General features: G+C 44.4%; 1 long non-coding RNA gene across 1 annotated transcript; it reads left to right on the top strand.

Moving 5' to 3' along the window:
- The first annotated feature begins 329 nt into the window (after positions 1-329).
- Positions 330-12,163, top strand: LOC122461185. The gene is made up of 3 exons (XR_006282972.1): positions 330-540; positions 7,346-7,350; positions 12,130-12,163. It is a non-coding gene; the product is annotated as an uncharacterized LOC122461185 (long non-coding RNA).
- The last annotated feature ends 6,813 nt before the right edge of the window (positions 12,164-18,976 follow it).

Raw genomic sequence — 18,976 nt, 5'->3', positions numbered from 1 at the left:
CCCACCATCCCCATCAAAAATAGGGTGATTCCAAAAGCACAAGTAGGGAAGCCCCTACCTCCGGGAAAGCAATTGGATGCATCCCCGCTATTCTCAGCAAGGGAGATGGCCAATCAGCTGCAACTGTTGAGAGATACAGGGGCATGTGCAAACACAGAACAAAAAGACAGTCCCTTCCCCAAAGAGGTTACAATCCACTCACAGAGCTGTTACCTGTGTCTTGAGTTTTTTTATATAAAAAGCACCAGTGAAATCAATACAAACTAACATTTCATACAATGACTTGATTATACTGCTCTATATACTATACACTGAGATGGAAGTACAATATTTATATTCCAAGTGATTTATTTTATAATGATATGGTAAAAATGAGATAGGAAGCAATTTTTCAGTAATAGTATGCCATGACACTTTTGTATTTTTATGTTTGATTTTGTATACAAGTAGTTTTTTAGTGAGGTGAAACATGGGGGTATGCAAGACAAATCAGACTCCTGGAAGGGGGACTGTAGGCTGGAAAGGTTGAGCGCCACTGCTGTAGCCTGCGGTTAGGGCACGGTGACACACCTGAGAGGTAGCAGATCCTAGTTCAAATCCCTTCTCCTCAGGCAGAGAGAGAACTTGAACTGGGTGCTATCCATATCCCAGGTGAGCATCCTAGCCACTGGACTGAAAGTTACAAGGAAGCTGCTCCTCCACCTCTGCTTTGTGTAAGCTTATCTATGGGGGCCCAATCCAGTAGGTGAAGTCTGAGCATGCTTATTCAATGGGGCCCTGTAGGTGAATCAGGCAGCAGAACACCCATCTTTCCCCATTTTGTGCACTGCAGCACTGGGGTTTAGGCATCTGGGTACCTGGCGTGGAGATGCAGTGTGCATGTGTAGAAGCAGAAACAGGTGCCTATAGAACCTTTACTGCAAAACATAGGTGCCAAGTGCTTTTTTTTGTTAGGCACCTACAGAGTTCAGGGGCAGCTGAGAGGGGGGTTGTGTGAATCCCACTGGAGCCTGATTCTGGGATTTAGGCACCAAAGTCCTTTTGTGAATCTAGCCAGGGGGACATTTTCAGTCACTCTGAGGCTCTCTCATGGCTTTGTCATGGCATCTAAACACTGCAAGTGCTATCCTCCTGGATCTTATTGCTCACAAGTGCTTTTTTGAATGAGCTGTTAGGCCACTGACTGTCACTAAGCAGATTGGTCACAGTGAACTGAATCTCAGCATACAATACTCAAAGGAGCCTAACTGAGTTAGGATTTTTTTCAGTTGATATACAAGCATCTAATGCCCTAGGCCTCTGGAGAAAAAAATCCCAGCCTCAGCAGAAAGGTCATCTGTGTGAAGGTGTTAAGTCTAGCAAGGTGGTATAGTCTAGTGCAGCAAGTCGTGAATTAGGTCTCATATAACACAGGCCAGACAATGTTCCAAAATAATTCCTAGATCAGACCTTTTTGAAAAACATCTGTCATAAATTTGAGGAGACAAGATACTTTCAAAGTTGGGGCGGGGGAGAAACAAAGCGTCTGGGGCTGTCTGTGTGATGCTTTCATGGGGACAGAACAGGAATGGAGTCTTAGAACTTAGAAAGTCATCTAGCTAGAGATGCGTTAGATTCTGATTTCTTTAAATGGCTGAGAAAATAAGCTGTGCTGAATGGAATAGATATTCCTGTCTTTGTGTCTTTTTGTAATTTAAGGTTTTGCCTAGAGGGATTCTCTATGTTTTGAATCTAATTACCCTGTAAGGTATTTACCATCCTGATTTTACAGAGATGATTCTTTTTACTTTTTCTTCTATTAAAATTCTTCTTGTAAGAAACTGAATGTTTTTTTCATTGTTCTTAAGATCCAAGGGTTTGGGTCCTATGCAAATTGGTGAGGATTTTTATCAAACCTTCCCCAGGAATGGGGGTGCAAGGTTTTGGTGATGATTTTGGGGAGAAAGACATTTCCAAATGACTCTTTCCCAATAATAAACCCAGTTAGATGTTTAGTGATGGCAGCGAAAGTCCAAGGGCAAAAGGTAAAATAGTTTGTACCTTGGGGAAGTTTTAACCTAAGCTGGTAAAAGTAAGCTTAGGAGGTTTTCATGCAGGTCCCCACATCTGTACCCTAGAGTACAGAGTGGGGAAGGAACCTTGACAACATCCAATCCTGATTTTAAAACAGTTAGTGATGGAGATTCCATCTCAACCCTTGGTAAATTGTTCCAATGGTTAATGACCCTCACTTTTAAAAATGTACACTTTATTTCCGGTCAGAATTTGTCTAGCTTCAACTTCCAGCCATTGGATCATGTTATACCTTTCGCTGCCAGATGGAAGAGCCCATTATTTAAATATTTGTTCTCCTTGCAGATACTTATAGACTGTAATCAAGTTATTCTTTAATCTTCTCTTTATTAAGCTAAATAGATTGAGCTCTTTCAGTCTATTACTATAAGGCAGGTTTTCTAATCCTTCAATCTAATCGTGGTTCTTCTCTGAATCCTCTCCAATTTATCAACATCCTTCTTGAATTGTGAGCACCATTAGTGGATACAGTAATTCACCAGCGGTCACATTAGTGCCAATAACCTCTCTACTCCTACTTGAGATTCCCCTGTTTATGCATCCCAGGATCGCATTAGCCCTTTTGACCACAGTATCACACTGGGGGCCCATGTTCAGCTGCCCCCCAAATCTTTTTCTGAGTCATTTCTTCCAACGATAGAGTCCTCCATCCTGTAAGCATGGCCTATATTCTTTGTTCCTAGCTATATGCACTTAGTTGTATTAAAACACATATTGTTTTCTTGCACCCAGTGATGGATGGACCCTCTCTACCAGCGGAGAATTTCACTCTCAGGGATTTGCTGAGACCAGAAAAGAAATCTGTGTCAAAGCAGGCATGACATCTCAAGAGATCCCAGCTCCAGTGCTGTGGTCAGACCAGGTTTTACAAGAAGAAACATTCTTGACTTGTTTTCATTTGTGCTTTGTTAATGATTGTCAATCACCTGATTTTAAAGGTGCCGTTTGTAATTCAAATACTTTGAATGGGTTTCCCCTTCCACTCCACAAAACCTCTGGCTAGTAAGCCCTTTTGGTGAATTAAGCAGCACACTGGTCCACCAAGGTACCTTTACCACGTGTTTTTGTTTGTCTCCTCATTAAGCTCCAGGTATGGTGCAACCATATAGCAGCAGTTGTGAGGAGACCCTTTCTGCTCCGTGGGTTAGCCTTTTATACTGCCCACTTCCTGGGTTCTCCAGCTGGTGAGCTAATGACCTCATTACCTTGTCAGGCTACCAACAGATGGCCTGGCCATGATCCATGGAACTCCACAGGAGTTTCCCAACGACTGCACTGGGAGCAGAATCATGCCCTAGACATGTTAACAACAATGTGTAGGTATCAAGCCCACTGAAGCCAATAGCAAAGCTCCCATTAACTTCAATGGAAACAGGATGAGTCCCTGGATTTTTCCACTCAAAGACTTTTGTCTGGGTTAGAAGACCAGGTCCACATTCTAAGGTCAGAGTTTGGTATTTTGACACCTTGTTTCTCCTATCACCTTATTTAATAATCCATTGCCTCCTAGTTATTTGCTTTCTCCTTTATTAGCCTGTACAAATCAAACTTGCATGGTTTTATCCTCAACACACCATCTATTTTGAAGCTAGAATAATGAATTGTGCTCCTGTTTTGGAAAAATTCCTGTGTCAAGGGATCACCTTTGTTTTAGAATTCAGATGTCAGGATTTAGAGGGGAAACACTGAGAAGCATAATAAAGTGCAGCCAATGATAACTTAGCCCTGCACAGAATGCAGAGAGATGAACAGGCAGTTGCAAAATACCAAGGACAAGGAAACAGCACTGCCTGCTCTCTCTTTTCATTGGGTAAGAGCCCGACATTGCTTCTACTGGATGCCCGGCAGTGGAGTGATTGATGAAAAACATTCTTCTTTTTCATGATAGTAAACATTTTCTTGAGGTGCAGAATGAATTTCAGGATCAACATCCCAAGTATCTTAACCTGCCAAGATGTTCTGGACAGGAAGTTGGTTTCATGCTGTGAAAGTGAGGCTTTTTTTTAAAACACAGTAAGGCTATTGTCCCCAGGAAGACCCCAGGGAGGGAGGGCGTCCAAGGTCCCCAAAGGCCGTGAGGAGCAAAACTCACAGAGGAACTGCCATTTTCCCTCATTTTATTTGCTTTTCCATCACTGACTCACTGTGTGGCAAGTCACTTCATCTTCTCTTGCCTCCATTTCCATCAGGCTGCTCTTATTTACACCCAGAGCACAACCTGCCCAGGACCACAGGAGATGACTCAAAGGCACCTTTGCCCACCCCACCACAGCCCTGGATGCACTGTGTGCTCCTCATCCAAAGCCAAGGTTGTAGGCTGCAAAGCCTTCTTTAAGTGCTAGCAGTATGGAGTCTACTGGTTTCTGTATATAGTCTGCCCTTTCTAGGAACTGGATCGTGCTATAATTGAAATGCCCTCCTATTATAATCTCCATAGCAAAATTTGTGCCATACAGTAACACTGCTGTCCTTGAAACTCCAAACTAGTTGATCGTGCTGTCCTCAACAGCTGCCTTATGTTCTTCTCATCCAACTCTATTCTTGACCCATTCCAATATAGCTTCTGTTCTCTCCACTCCAATGAAACTGCTTTCCCTAAAGTCTCTAATGACTTCCTCCTGCCCAAGTCTCATTGTTGCTACTTCATCCTCTTCCTTCTCGACATCTTTTGAAACAGTCAGCCATTCCCTAATTGAAACATCTTCCATGAGGCTGCCCTGTCAATGTTGTGTGGATGTCCCCCAGGGCTACATAACTGACACCCTTTTCTTCCCCCTATCTGTAGGTGATCTTACCTGCTTGCATGACTTTGACTGCCACCTTACTGCCAATGAGTCACATCTACCTCTCCATCCTGACCTGCCTTCTTCCATCCCATCCAACATCTTGGCCTGGCTCTGACATCTGTTTCTAGGCATCCTGCCACTCCTTGAATGAAACATGGCTAAAATGAGCTTCTCATTTACCCTCCCCCTTCCTTCTTCCTCTGTCGCTTGTTTTGTCAACACTGCTTTCCTTTCTGTGAGGATTTGAAGGGGGGGTATCTACATATAATTTATGAGTTCTGGCTGATTTTACAAAATTGCTGTACTACTGAATGCCTCAGTGGAATCAGCCATCTACTGTCAGGGCTTCTATCACATCCCTCCCAGACCAGGGACAATGGAGAATCATTCACATGAACAGTTCTCATTCAAATGGGAACACCTTAGGACAATGGGATGGCCCCATCCTAAGTGAAATCAGTTTTCTCCAACTTCTCTGCAGAGGGCTGGGGTTTGAAGCAGTTGAATTTCCCCAGGAAGGGAAAACAAAGGAACTAGGTATTAGTGCTAGCCTTTAAAACCACAACAGCTGACAAAGAAGAATGCTTTCACAAGGGACAGGCCTTGTTTGACTGCAGGACCAGTCAAGAAAGAAGGAAGCTGACTTCAGGAGAGAGAAAGAAAGAGATGGAGATTCAATGATGTGGAAGAGAAGCCATGGCAGGAAGGGGATCTTGGATTCCCTAGAAGACTCTGACCACGAACGGTGAGAAAACTGTGAGAATGTCCACGAACGGAGAGAAAACTGAGGCAGGGATGGTGTACAGGTGTTTTATTTTTGTCTAGATCTGTGTATTTCTTGTGCTAGCTAAAATAAAGAGTAATTGTGTTAGAAACCTTTGCAAATCCTGTGTGTTATGTGCTTCTACAATCACTTGCCCCTGGAGAGATGCACTGTAACCCAGGAGCTCTTGGACAGGGTGTGTTTAAGCTGTTGGAGAGCCTGGGGTGGGGGTCAGCACTAGTCCTGGAGACCTCAGGCAGCTGGACTGTAAAAGGTCCCATTTCCATGAAGGGGTGACAGACAGACAAGGGAAGCTTAAGAGCCAATATCATAGAATCAGAGACATTGCCAGGCCTGTGAATGGCCCCTTTGCTTCGTGACTAGGACCTCCTCTGACTACGTCACTCTTGAGTCTCACCTCTTTCAAGGTAATTCAGAGTCCAGTCCAAAAGCCAGGAAAAACCCAAAGTCTAGTAGTCTCCATGCCGGTCCCTCGGCCTGGATCTGGGGCTTGTTGTTCTTGACCTCTATCAAGAACAAGTCAAGAACAAGCCCTTCTTCTTTTGGACTGGGGGAGAAGTAGGGAAACCCAGGCCCACCCTCTCCCCTGAGTTTCAGTCCAGGGATCCCGTTTTAGGCAGCTAAGGATTGTTCCTTCAGTTCCCCGCCACTCCCCTGGGCTTCTCCTACACTTCCTTGCTTGTCAGCATCTTCCCCAGGCCTGTGAATGCTGATATTCCCACAAAGCTTTGTGGCTTCTTCCCAGTTGGTTATTGAGGAGCTTCTGCCAAGCTGCTCCCAGCCTCTCCAGCTGTAGCTGGACTGTGTTTCAAACACTCCTTCTGGCATCCCCAGTCCTCCTCCTGGAGCTGGGGTTGTGGTTCAGGCCTCTCTCCATCTCTTCTCCCCAAGACAGGAGAGTCACAGCTCCCTTCCATGCAGCTGGACTTGTAATGTGGACCAGCTGTTGGGCCTCAGTTTGCTGCTCCTTCAACCGATTCCTTTTTCCCCAATTAGTCCCCAGGTTCAGGAGGTTCAGCAAGCCAGCCTCCTCCTACTGGAGTCTCCTTCCTAGTAGCAAGTGGGGAGAGGTCTGTCCACCTCTCAGGGATGGGCCCCTAACTGGAGCTTCTCCCTTTCAAGGCTCCTCTTACAAGACTGGCAGATGCCATGCAGATGTGATGGGGCAGGACTGCCTGCACCCACAGTTGCTCCTTAACCCCTTCTTGCCTGGGGCGGGGATTGTACACCCCGTCACAGGGGAACAGGCTGGTGAGTTGCTTCTGTGCATGTGGGGCTGACTCTGGGGCAGGGCTCTATAGCAGGATGCCTCTCACTCATGTTTTGCACAGCACAATGGGATTCTGATCCTCACTGACGCAGAGCTACTGAAAAATCAACCAATAACATGGCCACGTATTATGTAAAAACATGTTCTGTGATGCACAATGTTGACCTAATGATGATTAATGAAAGGCCCAAAATGGTTCTGTTGTGATTTCCATGGTCGGAGAGAATGGTTATATAGCTTGAGATGAGAACTAGCTTCAAGAGGAAGAAATCTAATTTCAACTCTAAATGCTGTGGCCTTCCTGCTGCTGGAAAATACAAGTGGAAGTGCTTCCTAGGAGGGGAAAACTCCAAACACTACTCTGTTTTGCCACTAGATGAAGCTCATGCTGCATTCTAAATGACCCTGCGATGGATGCATCATTTCTTCCAGCTAGAGTTTGCTGTTATAACACAAATTCCCCAACCCAGGGTCTACGTCTGAGGAATAAAAGAATCTTTATCTTATAACCTCCTGTTCTTCTGCCTACTACACCTCTTCTGAATTTCCACCAGGCTCTGTAAGTTGCACCCATTTGGAATACCAAATCAGTGCTCTATATGTATTCAATCCTGATTTTTATTTTTTTCAAAAAAAACAGGAGTACTTGTGGCACCTTAGAGATTAATAAATTTATTTGACCATAAGCTTTCGTGGGTTACAGCCCACTTCATCGGATGCATGCTTATGCTCAAATATATTTGTTAGTCTCTAAGGTGCCACAAGTACTCCTGTTCTTTTTGCGGACACAGACTAACATGGCTGCTACTCTGAAACCTTTATTTTTTCAGTGACCCTCCTCAGTGCTGATGGTGGAAGTGTTGGAAGGAAGCAAACCAGGTGGGTGAGGAACAAATAGCTTTTCAGCATCAAGTTGAATGCAATCATTTGCAATGAGGTTCCTCTTATTTTTATTTTTTTTTTAAATAGGTTTAACACCATTTGCAGTGTGTTGCGTTGTTTGGAAATACTGGCTAGTGCGTCCAACAACATCAGTCCAGGGAATAGAGCCTTCAAGGGGCCATAGATGCAGGAAGGAAATCTCAGTGTAAGCCCCTCTGTTACGTAGCAATTTCAACAGGGAGCAGCACCAGCGGGTTTTCTGGATCTCTACCCTTGATTTTAGCATCCCATGTATTTTCAGGAGATAAATTCTGTCTAACAAAGCAGAATTAGGAGCAACAAGAAAATAAGTCTCTGGAAGAATGAGAGGCAAAATCTACATCTGCTACATGTAAAGACAGTGCCAATCCTGTATCTCCTCTAGTTTAATGTCTGAGAAGAAACAGACGTGATCAACATCAGGCTGCTGTTGCATGGATTGAAGGATGCAGCTGAAGGTAGATGGGGGGGAAAGTAGCACCAAGATAGCGCTATGCCTCAGTGTGCAGTTAGAATTCCCTAGACAAGAGCTGCTGTGGACTTTGGCAGATGATTGGTCAAAAAATCCTGCCCTTATGTTTTGGAGTTTTTTTGCTGTGAATAAATAACATGAGTCATTCAGAGTTAGCTCTCAGTAGAGAGAAGCATTTGGGGGTTGATAGCATTTCCCAGGCACGTGCAAAAGGCAGACCGATTTACGAGGGCTCCAAAGCAGAGCTGCACATCTTGGGAAAATGCGAGTGCTCAAAGTCCAGGAAACCATCTTGCCTCTGTCACAACTTGCCCCTTCCTGGACGCACACCATGTTCAACACCAATGTCTCTCGGTTACTAACACTGCCTTTTTACCCTCACTGATTGGTCTGTGTCCCCTCGAAACTTAAGGGACCTGAATTTTCTATTGGCTGGGTAAATTCCCTTTATTCTCATTAGCATTGATGCACAACCTGTAATTTGTGGTTATGACACATGTCGGAGATAGATGCACCTTTACAGTATTTTTATGATCTAATACTAATCTTCTGAGTAATTTTTGCAATTTTACCACTTGGTACCTCTTTTCCCATAATCTCAGGGCATCGGGTTATTTTCTGATGACTTATGTCATCATTTCTTGTATCCAAGGCCTAAAATAGCTAAGCTAAAGTCTTTCAGGTCTCAACCTATAGGTTCTTTCATTTCAGCTGGTCTTACTCATGTCTAATACTTGGTTCCTCTAACTACTGATCAATCCTATACTTTTATAATCCTACAAATTAACTCTAATTAACATACAACAGATATATGTAATAACATTGATTAATCATAACATCACACAATAAATGGATACTAAACTAAAATCATTGGTTACAGAAGGCATATAAACAGATGTGACACTAGACATTATTGGCAGCATCTGTATGTATTTCTGCTGAGAAACTCCCATAGCATTAGGCCTGCCGTTTTAGTACCTTTATTTTTATTTGACGACAGTGTGATGCTCGTATTAAACAACTACCTCTTGGGTTGAACAGCAGGATATCTACTTTATTAGCTTTTTTAAAAAAAGAAACCTGTAACAATCTCTTCATCATGCAGTAGATGATAAAAGATTGCTCAGCCTTGCTGTGAAGGAAACATTAAGTAGTGCTTGCAATTTGTAATATTACTTTGAGCTTCTACTTTTGAAATAGGCTGAAAAGGGTGCTTATCCCTATAAAAGCCTTTTAAATGTCAGATTCACACACTCTCATTCTCTATGGCTCCTTTCAAGTACATAAGCTTAAACTGGTCACCATGGCAACCCTTGGCTGTCCAACCTGTCCACTTCTTTATGAATGGCACCAGGAATCATGTGTGAAGTATGATTATAAATAAAGAAATCAGATATAATTCGGTCTTCTTCCCCACAACAGCCATTCATTTTATCATCATGATTCTAGTTTTTCCATTAATATCACCTTAGTTTAAACTACAATTGGATCTGACCCAAACCATGTATTCAAACACGGAACTTTGCGGGATGTTCAGATCTGCATCCCAAAGGTGTGGCTCAGGCCCATGTTTCTATAGAAATGTGTTCAGAGCTAAGGATTAGCATGCAAAGTGCCAGTCACTTTTAAAATGACTTGTGTAGCCCATAGGGCTAGCTTGCCATTATTATGCTCACTGCTTTGCATTATATTCAGCAGTAATGCAATGAACCTAGAGGCCCGTTATTAGCCATTGAGGAAAGAGAGAGGAAGCAGACTCCCCCACACCCCCCTGCCCCCATCTGCTTTTTCTTGGGACTTCTTTATGTAATTGTTGAAACTGGTTAAGGGGTTAATTATTTGCGGAGGGACACCTGTACATATGTATAGTGTTACGTGCTAATTGTATAGTGTTAGAAATTTGGTATTAGGCTAGCTAGTAGAATTTAATTAAGCTCATTCAGAGTAGAAGCTGAAGGTGAGTAAAGTCAAGTTAGTCAAAATTTCTGCAAACCCAGTTGTGGTCGACCAAAACTCAGCATAAGTAGACTTAGACACAAACTCTCTCTCTCACACACACACATATACACACACACACACAAAGGAGTGCTCTTGGTCCTGACCATCAGACTTGGCCTCGTGGGTGACTACCTGTCTCCCACCATTAGGTCTCCATGGAAATTGTAACTGGGTAAGGATCCCTCAGTCCATTCCAAGGGCATCCTCACTGGGTAATATTTACTAGTCATTGGGGTTTAGAATCTTTATACAAGTATCAGAGGAGTGTGAGGATTGCAACTGTGCACACCTGTGACAACTACATAATAATTTGAATAATATTGGGCCTGATCTTGGGACAAGAACCTGACTACCCTCAAAGTGATAACTGGGGATTCTTAAGTAATCAATATAGTTAATACATAATCCGTAGATCAGGCTACTGATGTCTTTAAATATACAGGCCCCATCACCACAATAGCGGAAGGCCTTTCAGGTGTTTATTGATTGCTCCTTGCAATACCCCTGCAAGATAGGGAAGTATTATCATTATCCAGAGATTTCAAGATTTTTCAAAGTATTTAGTAAAGTTGGGTGACTTGTTTCTTGGGTTCCCAGCTTGGCATTCACTGGTCTTGGTTTTCAGAAGCCCTCACCCTGACATCAGAGGGAGCTATAGGTGCTAAGCACTTCTGAAAGTCCTGCCCAAGCGTCTGCAGGTCAGTGCCCAAACGCAAATAACCCAAAACCAGAGGAGACTCTTGAAAATTTGACCTTTACTGACCTGCCCAAGGGGCTAGGGGAAGTCTATGGCAGAACTGAGCATTCATCCCAGTTCTCCTGAATGGCAGTCCAGTGTTTGCATCACAAGATCATCCTTCCTCCCCTCTTTAACGAAAATTTGGTTGGTTTTGTTCAGAGCAGTGAAAAACATCGGAGAAAAATAGAAGCAGATGTTTTTAGACAATTTCTCAGGCTCCTGCAGCTTCAAAGAGCTTTTGGTTACATTGGTTTTAAAAAACATAAAGGTTGACCTAGAGCTTAGTGCTGCACTCATCACTCGGGCAAAACTCCCATTGAAAATTGCCTTTGCAAGGATTGTAGGACTGAGCCAACCCAGAAAACTTGCTACTAGATTAAACTAGATTTAAAACCTTTGTAACTGGTTGGGTTTGGTTTTTTTCTTCATCTTTAACATGCTTCATTAGGAGCATATTTATGCCTGCATTAACCATTAAGGTTAATGAAAGCTGGGTATACTCATGAGAAAGAAATGCATACACGCCAGCGCATTGCAGTCTGTTGTGGCAACAGTTCTACTCCTGCTAAACCTTGAACTAGGTTTAGACCAGATATGTGCACAGTTGAGGAAAGTAGTGAATAAGGTGACGTGAAAGCATAGAACTGGCAGCTCTAATTGTTGTTTGTCTTGATATTTCTACCTGTTCCTGTTTAATCAGTTCCAGCAGCCCACAGAGAAACTACACAGGCTGGGTGGGAGTCCAGAGTCTTTGGAATCTGGTGGTATCTCCCATCTGAGTTACTTAGATGCTATTTCTATTATTGCTCCTTTGAGCAGCTTTTCTGACTTTTCTGGGTTTCATTGGCAGAACGCCAGTGCAGCAACACTCCTATTGCCTGAATAAAGGCTGCAGGATTTGGCCTCTTGCTATTAGTGCAAAGGTTAGGGTCATGCAGAACGCGGAGGCATGCAGAGTGTACATAAAGAGTGTAGAGTTCTGGGTAAACTCAGAAACCATAAAGCTATCACATCCTTGAACATTTTTCTCATAAAGGAATTATTTAAACCTGCAGTTACAAAGTGCCTTTCTATAACAATTCTCAGGTTTCAGAGTAGCAGCCGTGTTAGTCTGTATTCGCAAAAAGAAAAGGAGTACTTGTGGCACCTTAGAGACTAACAAATTTATTTGAGCATAAGCTTTTGTGAGCTACAGCTCACTTCATCGGATGCATTCAGTGGAAAATACAGTGGGGAGATTGATATACACACACAGAGAACATGAAACATGTTTTTTATCATACACATGGGTTTTATCATACGCACTATAAGGAGAGTGATCACTTAAGATGAGCCATCACCAGCAGCAGGGGGGGAGGGAGGAAAACCTTTCATGGTGACAAGCAAGGTAGGCTATTTCCAGCAGTTAACAAGAACATCTGAGGAACAGTGGGGGGCGAGGTGGGGGGAAGAAATACCATGGAGAAATAGTTTTACTTTGTGTAATGACTCATCCATTCCCAGTCTCTATTCAAGCCTAAGTTAATTGTATCCAGTTTGCAAATTAATTCCAATTCCGCAGTCTCTCGTTGGAGTCTGTTTTTGAAATTTTTTTGTTGAAGGATAGCCACCCTCAGGTCTGTAATCGAGTGACCGGAGAGATTGAAGTGTTCTCCAATTGGTTTTTGAATGTTATAATTTTTGACGTCTGATTTGTGTCCATTCATTCTTTTACGTAGATACTGTCCAGTTTGACCAATGTACATGGCGGAGGGGCATTGCTGGCACATGATGGCATATATCACATTGGTAGATGCGCAGGTGAAGGAGCCTCTGATAGTGTGGCTGATGTGATTAGGCCCTATGATGGTGTCCCTTGAATAGATATGTGGACACAGTTGGCAATGGGCTTTGTTGCAAGGACAGGTTATTGGGTTAGTGGTTCTGTTGTGGGGTGTGTGGTTGCTGGTGAGTATTTGCTTCAGGTTGGGGGACTGTCTGTAAGCAAGGACTGGCCTGTCTCCCAAGATCTGTGAGTGATGGGTCGTCCTTCAGGATAGGTTGTAGATCCTTGATGATGCATTGGAGAGGTTTAAGTTGAGGGCTGAAGGTGATGGCTAGTGGCGTTCTGTTCTTTTCTTTGTTGGGCCTGTCCTGTAGTAGGTGACTTCTGGGTACTCTTCTGGCTCTGTCAATCTGTTTCTTCACTTCAGCAGGTGGGTATTGTAGTTGTAAGAATGCATGATAGAGATCTTGTAGGTGTTTGTCTCTGTCTGAGGGGATGGAGCAAATGCAGTTATATCATAGAGCTTGGCTGTAGACAATGGATCATGTGGTGTGATCTGGATGAAAGGTAGAGGCATGTAGGTAGGAATAGCGGTCAGTAGGTTTCCGATATAGGGTGGTGTTTATGTGACCATCGCTTATTAGCACCATAGTATCCAGGAAGTGGATCTCTTGTGTGGACTGGTCCAGGCTGAGGTTGATGGTGGGATGGAAATTGTTGAAATCATGGTGGAATTCCTCAAGAGCTTCTTTTCCATGGGTCCAGATGATGAAGATATCATCAATGTAGCGCAAGTAGAGTAGGGGCATCAGGGGACAAGAGCTGAGAAAGTGTTGTTCTAAGTCAGCCATAAAAATGTTGGCATACTGTGGGGCCATGCGGGTACCCATCGCAGTGCCGCTGATTTGAAGGTATACATTGTCCCCAAATGTGAAATAGTTATGGGTGAGGACAAAGTCACAAAGTTCAGTCACCAGGTTAGCCGTGACATTATCGGGGATACTGTTCCTGACGGCTTGTAGTCCATCTTTGTGTGGAATGTTGGTGTAGAGGCTTCTACATCCATAGTGGCTAGGATGGTGTTTTTAGGAAGAGCACCGATGGATCGTAGCTTCCTCAGGAAGTCAGTGGTGTCTTGAAGATAGGTGGGAGTGCTGGTAACGTAGGGCCTGAGGAGGGAGTCTACATAGCCAGACAATCCTGCTGTCAGGGTGCCAATGCCTGAGATGATGGGGCGTCCAGGATTTCCAGGTTTATGGATCTTGGGTAGCAGATAGAATACCCCAGGTCGGGGCCCCAGGGGTGTGTCTGTGCGGATTTGTTCTTGTGCTTTTTGAGGGAGTTTCTTGAGCAAATGCTGTAGTTTCTTTTGGTAACTCTCAGTGGGATCAGAGGGTAATGGCTTGTAGAAAGTGGTGTTGGAGAGCTGCCTAGTAGCCTCTTGTTCATAATCCAACCTATTCATGACGACGACAGCACCTCCTTTGTCAGCCTTTTTGATTATGATGTCAGAGTTGTTTCTGAGGCTGTGGATGGCATTGTGTTCTGCACCGCTGAGGTTAAGGGGCAAGTGATGCTGCTTTTCCACAATTTCAGCTCGTGCACGTCAGCGGAAGCACTCTATGTAGAAGTCCAGTCTGCTGTTTCGACCTTCAGGAGAAGTCCACCCAGAATCCTTCTTTTTGTAGTCTTGGTAGGAAGGCCTCTGTGGGTTAATATGTTGGTCAGAGGTGTGTTGGAAATATTCCTTGAATCAGAGACATCGAAAATAGGATTCTAGGTCACCACAGAACTGTATCATGTTTGTGGGGGTGGAGGGGCAAAAGGAGAGGCCCCGAGATAGGACAGATTCTTCTGCTGGGTTAAGAGTATAGTTGGATAGATTAACAATATTGCTGGGTGGATTACGGGAACCACTGTTGTGGCCCCTTGTGGCATGTAGTAGTTTAGCTAGTTAGGTGTCCTTTTTCTTTTGTAGAGAAGCAAAGTGTGTGTTGTAGATGGCTTGTCTAGTTTTTGTGAAGTCCAGCCACTAGGAAGTTTGTGTGGAAGGTTGATTCTTTATGAGAATATCCAGTTTTGAGAGCTCATTCTTAATCTTTCCCTGTTTGCTGTAGAGGATGTTGATCAGGTGGTTCCACGGTTTCTTTGAGAGTGTGTGGCACAAGCTGTCAGCATAGTCTGTGTGGTATGTACATTGTAATGGATTTTTTACCTTCAGTCCTTTTGGTATGATGTCCATCTGTTTGCATTTGGAGAGGAAGATGATGTCTGTCTGTATCTGTACGAGTTTTTTCATGAAGTTGATAGATTTCCACTCTATACGGCTAAATTCAGTGCCTTGCATAATGATAGGTTTCAGAGTAGCAGCCGTGTTAGTCTGTATTCGCAAAAAGAAAAGGAGTACTTGTGGCACCTTAGAGACTAACAAATTTATTTGAGCATAAGCTTTCGTGAGCTACAGCTCACTTCATCAGAAATAGTTTTACTTTGTGTAATGACTCATCCACTCCCAGTCTCTATTCAAGCCTAAATTCATTGTATCCAGTTTGCAAATTAATTCCAATCAATTCTGAGTACTTCCCCCCCTCTCCCCCCCCCCCCGTACCCAAAAAGATGACTGTGGATTCCTACATGCATGTGAAATTCCCCTGATTGAAGGGTACAGGCAAACTATAGCATACTAAAGGCTCTATCTTGACACCCCTATTGACGGACACGGAATCCCAAGTCCATTGAAGTACATGGGAATCCTTCCATTGATTTCAATGCATTCCAGATCAGGCCCATTGTTCTGCATATAGCCCCATTGAAATGCCACATGCATGAATAAGGGTTGGAGAATTTGCTTTGTAAATTCCTGCTTTTCTGTTCTGGTAAAAGAGGGACATTTCTACTTTAACTGCCATAAGCCTGGGCTTCTTCCGAAGTTCAAGGAAACGGTATCTCTGCAAAGTTACCTTCAAAGAGTGAATTTTTTATTTTCTTTGTGATTAGGCTTGGAAGGTATCAGTAAATGTCAGTAAACCTGAATTTCAGGGCACACACACAAACTGACAACATATTTCCATCGCTAATAATACAAACTTACAGCTAGGAAAAGTAAGTAAAATGCTGCTTGAATAGGCACCGACTCCGTGAGTGCTCCAGCCCTGGAGCACCCATGGAGAAAAATTAGTGGGTGCTTAGCACCCACCAGCAGCTAAGTCCTCCTCCCCATTCCCGCCCATTGGCAGTACCCGCTGATCAACTCCTCCCCCTTCCTCCCAGCACCTCCTGCACGCTCAGGGAGTGGGTGGGAAGAGGCGGGGTAGGGATGGGGTCTTGGGGGAAGGGATGGAGTGCGGGCGGGGGCAGGAGCTGAGTGGGGGTTGAGCACCCCCTGGGAAAATTAGAAGCCGGAGCCTGTGGCTGCTTGAGAACTTAGTAACTGTGTTCGATTTTACTGTGTATATTTTGCCATGTGATGTTGACAATAAAGCTATACTTTATAAAGCTTTAACTTTTTGAATCACAACATCTACAGTCATTAAATGATAATTGTCTGACCCCCCCCCATTGTCTGACTCCCCCCAGCAACTGTGAAAACTAAAAATGGAAAGTATACTTAAAAATGAACTGATCTGATATGTCAAAATCACAACAAATATAAAAATCAAATTTTGCCAAGCCTATTTGTGACACAAGTTCTATCAAAATGAAGCGTGTTTCTTTCTTTCACTGTCCTTTTCAGAGGCCTTGGAATTCTTATCTGCTCCTTTTTGAAAAAAACTTTTGTGAAGCGTTGTGAGCACAGGAAAAATGTCTTTTCATGAAAAATATTGCTAGCTTTGAGATACCAGTAGTAAGCCTGTACTCCTGTTAAAGAACTGATTGTTTTTCTTTGTTCTGCTAGGGGAAAGTAAACCTAGACGGTATGGTTCTTATCTAAAGTCTGGAAGGAAGCAAGTTAGTCTGGCAGTTTTCTCTGGAGTACCATATTTCTCCACTGATAGATCCACTGGTGATATTTTAAGTGTTAAGATTGTCATGATGAGACCCGTTATTTAATGAATATAGTCACACCCTATAGTCAACTCTTGCCTCTGTGCACACATAGTAAAATGGCAGTAAATGGATGTATGCAGTGTTGTTGTAGCTGTGTTGATCCCAGGAGATTAGAGCGACCAGGTGATTGAGTTAATATCTTTTATTGGACCAACTTCTGTTGGTGAGAGAGACAAGCTTTCAAGAGTACACAGAGCTCTTCTTCAGGAATGGGAAACATAGGCCAGGGACTGGAAAGACATGCCGGCAGCTCCTCCGGCTCATCTCTACCACCCCCAGCCCCTTCCCCAGCCCCATCCTCCAGCTGTACAGATGGAGGAGACCCTGCGTGGAAGGGCTGGGATGGTAGAACTGCAGTGGGGGAGCTGCGGGCATGGAGCCGCCCAGCGGCCCCACATTCTGCTCCTTTCGCCGCTGCGCTTCCGAAGGCTCCAGAGCAGCGGGAGGAGGACAGAGCCCCCGCTCCCCAGGTAAGGGGAAGGATCATAGAATCACAGAACTGGAAGCGACCTTGAGAGGTCATCTAGTCCAGTGCCTTGCACTCGTGGCAGGACTAGACCATATGGGGAGAAGAAGGGGAGAGCATAGGGGCCCCAGGCTGGGGGCAGGGTGGGGAGAAATCAAGTGGAGGGTCGCGTGAGGAGGTCATGTGCCCCCCGTTAGCTGCTGCTGCCCGCCCCCGTACTGGTAAGAAATGGATTCCACTTGCACCACTGCCTACAGTGCTTAAATCAAACCAAAACCAAATCAGATTATTTGTTTGGAGAATTAGATGTAATTTCCCTCTCTCTATTGGGAAGGCTCTGGGGGCAGAGAGAAGCATCGTGATGAAATGAGAAAGAAGCGCATTGTTCAATCAGCGTATTGATGCGCTAATGAATAATTCATGGGAACCCCCAGTTGAAAGTACTTTGGTCTTAATAAACAAACTTGATATTCAAAGTTGAAAAGGTCAGTTCCAGGTAGGGTGACCAGATAGCAACTGTGAAAAAACGGGACGGGGGTGGGTGGCAATAGTTGCCTATACAAGAAAAAGTCCAAAAAACCAGGACAGTCCCTTTAAAAACGGGACATCTGGTCACCCTAGTTCCAGGTGACTTATCCATTCCTCAGCCATCTGACCAGTATGCTCCTGTAGTTGGCAGTGTTTCAAGATGTGTGTTAAGGGGCTGAGTCTCCATTCACTCGCATTGGTTTTACAGCCGTGTAATTTAAATTCAGTGGCATTATTCTAGATTGACATTGGTGTGAGTGTCACATCAAGCCCCACTCCTGCAAACACTGAGGCTATGTCTACACTACACTTTTGTCAGTAAAACTTTTGTCGGTCGGGGTGTGTTTTACCGACAAACAGTGCCAGTGTGGACAGCTCTGTGTCAGTGGGAGATGCTCTTCCACCGACATAGCTACTGCCCCTCATTGGGAGTGGTTTTATTTTGCCGTCAGGAGAGTTCTCTCCTGCCAGCAAAGAGTGGCTACACAGAAGACCTTATAGCAGCACAGCCTCCTTCCCACCCTCCAAATCCATTGGTCCCAGCCCAGAGCACCCTCCTGCACCCCAAATCCACATCCCTGGCCCCACCCCAGAGCCCACACCCTCAGCCAGAGCCCTCACACCCCTCCCCCATACCCCAATCCCCTGCCCCAGCCCTGATCCCCCTCCCACCCTCCAAACTCCTTGGTCCCAGCCTGGAGAACCCTGCTGCACCCCAAAACCCTCATCCCCAGCCCCACCCCAGAGCCCTCACACACACACCCCCCCGTTCCTCAACCCAGAGTCCCCTCCTGCACCCTGAACTCCTCATTTCTGGCCCCACCCCAGAGTCCGCACCCCCAGCCAGAGCCCTCACCCCCTTCTGCACCCTTCACCCTAATTTTGTGAGCATTAATGGTCCGCCATACAATTTCCATACCTGCACTGTAAGGTATGCAGTGTAGACATAACCTTAGCCGTGTGAGTAACTTGATGAATGGGAAAAAGAAAAGGAGTACTTGTGGCACCTTAGAGACTAACAAATTTATTAGAGCATAAGCTTTCGTGAGCTACAGCTCACTTCATCGGATGCATTTGGTGGAAAAAACAGAGGAGAGATTTATATGCACACACACAGAGAACATGAA

This window comes from Dermochelys coriacea, chromosome 7, assembly GCF_009764565.3.
Source record: "Dermochelys coriacea isolate rDerCor1 chromosome 7, rDerCor1.pri.v4, whole genome shotgun sequence".
Taxonomy (NCBI): domain Eukaryota; kingdom Metazoa; phylum Chordata; order Testudines; family Dermochelyidae; genus Dermochelys; species Dermochelys coriacea.
This window is presented reverse-complemented; position numbering and strand designations above follow the sequence as displayed.